Raw genomic sequence first — 6,039 nt, forward strand, 5'->3', positions numbered from 1 at the left:
GTAGAGTACACATAAGGAAGTGATTACTGGCTAGCCTGCTCTCTCCTCTATTGATTCCACTTCATCTCATTTGGGTCACCTCTAACTCCCTCCTCCCTCTTCTCTTCTCCATGTAACTCTGTGAACCTCTCTGGGTGTCCCTCACTGTGGAGAAACTTTTCATCTTTAACCCAGATATTTTATCAATGGTGTTGTATAGAAGGAGAAGTTTTGAGACTACTGTAAAAATAAGACTGAAAACTGGAAGCAGGAGGCTTAAGTCCAAACCCTGATTCCAGGGAACTCCTGACTCCAGGGAACATTAATTAACAGAAGCTCATCTAACGCCTCTATTCCTACACTGAAACCAAGCACCACCCAAGGGCCAACAAGTTCCAGAGCAAGACATACCACGCAAATTCTCCAGCAAAACAGGAACACAGCCCCGAGCTTCAATATACAGGCTGCCCAAAGTTACTACAAAACCACTGACATCCCATAACTCATTACTGGAAACTTCATTGCACTCCAGAGAGAAGAAATCCAGCTCCACCCACCAGAACACTGACACAAGCTTCCCTAACCAAAAAACCTTGACAAGCCACCTGTACAACCCCACCCACAGTGAGGAAACTCCACAATAAAGAGAACTCCACAAACTGCCAGAATACAGAAAGGCCACCCCAAACGCAGCAATATAAACAAGATGAAGAGACAGAGGAATACCCAGCAGGTAAAGGAACAGGGTAAATGCCCACCAAACCAAACAAAAGAGGAAGAAATGGGGAATCTACCTGATAAATCATTCTGAATAATGATAGTGAAAATGATCCAAAATCTTGAAATCAAAATGGAATTACAGATAAATAGCCTGGAGACAAGGATTGGGAAGATGCAAGAAAGGTTTAACAAGGATCTAGAAGAAATAAAAAAGAGGCAATATATAATGAATAATGCAATAAATGAGATAAAACACTCTGGAGGCAACAAATGTTAATTATGTTTTATTCTTTAAGACAAATCCAGTTTTTCATAGCCATTTTAAATTTACCCAACTCTAACACTATCAGATAAGTGAACTGCTAGAATTTTGCTTTAAATGTGTAGAAAAAATATACTTGCCTTGATAACTGGTAAATTATTTACAAATATGCTGGTACTACCATTTGTATTTGTGACACATTCATTTCTCATGGGAGATTTTTTATTAGATATGTGATGAGGAATGAACACAAGACTAAATTATAAGTCATATGTTTGTGAAAAATAATTTAAAAATAGAATGAAAACCTTTCATTGCATCCACTTTATCAGTATAAATTAAGAAAATTGTTCCATGTGTAACCAGAGGGAGCTGCATATCTGGATCTTTTCTTCCCACTTCTTCCAAGAGTGATAAAAATTGAATATCAAACATCTGACAGTGCTGTCATACTGCTTTCATTACTGTGCTTCATACCAATTTCCAAAATGCATTTCCTACTTAGAATCTTTGCTAGAGCTTACTTGAATTAACAAACTTTCAATGAAAAATAAAATCTATGTGTGGGTTCTTTTTTTACACATAATATCAAGGAACAGATTAGTAATTTAGATGAAAATTTGGAGCTTCCCTGATAGCTCAGTTATTAAAGAATTTGCCTGCAATGCAGGAGACCCCAGTTCAATTCCAGAGTTGGGAAGATACCCTGGAGAAGGGATAGGCTACCCATTCCAGTATTCTTGGGCTTCCCTTACGGCTCAGCTGATAAAGAATCTGCCCGCAATGAGGGAGACCTGGGTTCGATCCCTGTGTTGGGAATATCCCCTGATGAAGGGAAAGGCAACCCATTCCAGTATTCTGGCCTGGAGAATTCCATGGACTGTATAGTCTATGCAGCTGCAAAGAATCTGACATGACTAAGCGACTTTCACTTTCCAAGCAAAGATTCACACATAATTACTTAATATCATAAATATTAATATATACATAAAAAATGCCTAACACTACCTGCCTATAAGCTGTATTTAAATTATTATAAATATAACTAACCTTTACCAGTTGATCTTTCAGTAATGTATATGAAATTAACCAGAGGGTACAGATAAAATCAAGAATTATTCCATCATAAATATCCTAACAGGAAAGAAAAAAGAGAGAATTTATCAACACTTCATTATACACCTGTTTCTCTCTTTCGAATGTGTAACTCAAGAGATACTTAGCCTTTATAACTAAAAATTATTACTAATACTTGTAGACAACATCACTTATTTATCTAATGATAATGCCACTTTATAGGTTTAATTTCTTTTGTAGATTTTGTCCCTTCAGATTAATTTCTCCTTAAAAGAGTTAACAGTTTAATTATAAAATTTAGTTTATAAATTTGGATTTTTATTTTTCTAGGGCTTGTGGGGATTCCTAGGTGGTTCATTGGTATAGAATTTGTCTGCCAATGAAGGAAGACCTCGGCAATAACTCCTGGAGAAGTAAATGGCAACTCACTGCAATATTCTTGCATGAAAAATTCCATGGACAGAGTAGCCTAGGGGGCTATATAGTCCATGGGTTGGTGGAGTCAGACATGACTGAATGACCGAGTATGCACACATGGCACACATGAGTGTAAATATCTTAACCTACTTCATCTATTTTTTGTATGTGTCAAAAATTAAATACATTACTGATGGTGATAAAGAAAGTGAAGATATAATAGTTATGGGAGTGTTATTCTTTCCCTTTCACACTGTGAAGCTAAAGAAGTCTCTTGGATGCAAGGAGGTCAAACCAGTGAGTCCTAAAGGAAATTAACCCTGAATATTCATTGGAAGGACTGATGCTAAATTTGAAGCTCCAATACTGGCCACCTGATATAAAGAATCAACTCATTGGAAAAGACCCTGATGCTGGGAAAGATTGAAGGCAAAATGAAAAGGAGGTGGCAGAGGATGAGATAATTAGATAGCATCATGAACTCAATGGGCATGAACTTGAGCAAACTCTGGGAGACAGTGGGGGACAGCGGAGCCTGCCATACTACTGTCCATGGGATCACAAACAGTTGGACATGAATTTGAGACTGAACAATAGTAACTCTTTCCCTTAACTTTTAGATAAGCAAATTGTAATGAAATGAAACAGTATCAGCCTTATAATTAAGATAACTTATTTTTTTTGAATTTATTATAATCTGTGCATTCTCAAGTATCTTGACTGTTATTTTTGTATCAATTTCTCTGTCTATAAAATAGCAATAATACCTACTGTCATTAATTATGTCAAAGCAATGAACACAATATCTTGGATTCAAGGAGTCTTTTTGGAAATTTTAAAAATCTTGGAGAGGGAAGCACTTGCCAACGTCTAGTTTTCCATAGAATAAAAGCTACTCATTTAAATACTGAAATTATTTTTAACAATATTATTAATACAAATTCTCCCACAACAACATTCACACTTCCCTGCCTTCTTAAACCTTCAGGCAGAGTTCATTCCTTCTTAATGTTTCATGATATTCATGCATGAATAAATACCTGCTCTTATCCTTGGCTTACAGCACCTGCCACTATTTGCTGACATGGAACATTTAATTTTGCATTGAATTTCCATAGAACACATATTCTTCTATCTCCTTTCCCTTCTTGATTCTCATCACCTGATTTTCAAGATTCTAGAAACATTCTTTAATTCATTAACTATTTTTTCCTAACATGTTTTTCATTGTCATCTATCGTTCTTTATCACACTGAAGGAGAGTAGGTAGTTTTTTGTTAGTCATTTGATTTTACTTACAATTCTAAATGAGACCTCATTTGAAAGAAAAGGACAGAGATTATCTTAAGACTCTTTCTCTTTTTATTTGATCTAAGATATTCAGTGGTTTGCTAATGTTTACACATACTTTCAGTATGGAAATGCAATATATGAGGCAGTTATTAATTGATTCTCTGTTTTTTCAAGTATGTTGGCTGTCAGAGAATAATGATCCTCAAAGACACATTTTATAAGGAAGGCTGAGTGCCAAAGAATTGATGTTTTTAAGCTGTAGTGTTAGAGAAGATTCTTGAGAGTACCTTGGACTGCAAGATGATCAAACCAATCAATCTTAAAGGAAATCAATCCTCAATATTCATTGGAGGGACTGATGCTGAAGCTAAAGCACCAATACTTTGGTCACCTGATGCAAAGAGCCAACTCATTAGAAAAGACCCTGATGCTGGGAAAGATTGAAAGCAGGAGGAGAAGGGGATGACAGAGGAAGAGATTTGGATGGCATCACCAATTCTATGGACATGAGTTTGAACGGAGCAAGTTCTGGGAGATGGTGAAGGACAGGGAAGCCTGGCGTGCTGCAGTCCATGGGCACACAAAGAGTCAGACACGACTGAGCTACTAAATAGCAACAACAATATATATATATATATGTGACAACCTTGTGTGTGCATGTTAAGTCACTTCAGTTGTGTCTGATTGTGCCACCCTATGGACTGTAGCCAGCCAGGCTCCTCTATCCATGGGATTCTCCTGGCAAGAATGCTGGAATGGGTTGCCATGCCCTTCTCCAAGGTATCTTCCGAATCCAGGGATCAAACCCATATCTCCTGCAGCTTCTGCATTTCAGATTGAATCTGAAATGAATCTCAGTGGTAGATTCTTTACCACTGAGCCACTGGGGAAGGCCATATATGATAACCTTAATCATTCTAAATATAATTAATTCAGTGAATCCACCTGAAAAGTTTGCATCTGTGTTATTGCATGCACATACACAAACTCTTTTTATCTATGTATCTATCATCTATCTAAATGCTTTAAACACAAAATATAAATGTACATATATAAATATGGATATCTTTTGTGTGTAAAGCTTATTATGGCAAAGCTCAATCATCTTCCTTTTTGAAATTTCAACTTCATCTCTCTCAAAGTTTGTTTCATAATTTATATTTTTTTCCAACTCTTCCCTTAGATCATCTGTTCACCTTATCTTTATCTTCCAATTCTATTATTCTATTATATATGTTCTCTGTACTAATTATATGATAGTGAAATAAGCCTGCATGATTTCATGTCACAGCTAAAGAAATAGTTATTGATATAAACATTACATATAGCAAAACACTATTCCAAGAAACAATTATACGTATGATACCTCAGTTCAGTTCAGTTCAGTTCAGTCGCTCAGTCGTGTCTGACTCTTTGCGACCCCATGAATCGCAGCACGCCAGGCCTCCCTGTCCATCACCAACTCCCAGAGTTCACTCAGACTCACGTCCATCGAGTCAGTGATGCCATCCAGCCATCTCATCCTCTGTCATTCCCTTCTCCTCCTGCCCCCAATCCCTCCCATATCATATTTATATGATACCTATATAAATATAAATATGCAGATACCTTTAAAAGAAGGAAAGAAAGATGTCTACCGTTATTCCCTGAATATTCTTTTCCAGCAAAGAATCCATAGCTATTAATACAATCCAGATGCACAATGAAGACATATTCACTTTCCCCGAATCAGGCTATTAATCTTGGAAAGATTTTGCACATATTACTGACCTTCCTATCCTTCATTGTCAGTTGACTTCAGTCCACAAAAGCAATATTCTCCTAAAGTACACACACAGACACACACAGACAAGCATGTATACCTACGTAAATGAATATCTTTTTCCGTGTTTCTAAATAATAAAATTGTGTGTGCTTAGTTTCTCAGAATTATAAGTGACTTGTTCTGGGAATAGTACAATGCAAAGTAGTAACAAAAGATTATCTTGCTAATAAAGATATTTATAATTTACAAAGCAGTGGTAGTATTTGCACACATTCATTGTGTTTTAAAAACAAGTGATACAGATACAGATTTTTAGCGAGCTATTACCACTGAATGTGATAACTAGTTTAGATATGGTTTGTTAGTTGCCAAGCCAAAGAGAAAATAATTTCTGAAGCTGTTCACTGACATTTTTAGCTTGTGGAACTTCAGTATCTACCCAAAAAAGTCATAATGCTGCAAGATATCACTTTTATTTGTCCTTCTTTATAAAAGGAGAGAGATCCAGTCACATCTGTTTGATATA

This window comes from Bubalus kerabau, chromosome 9, assembly GCF_029407905.1.
Source record: "Bubalus kerabau isolate K-KA32 ecotype Philippines breed swamp buffalo chromosome 9, PCC_UOA_SB_1v2, whole genome shotgun sequence".
Classification (NCBI taxonomy): Eukaryota; Metazoa; Chordata; class Mammalia; order Artiodactyla; family Bovidae; genus Bubalus; species Bubalus kerabau.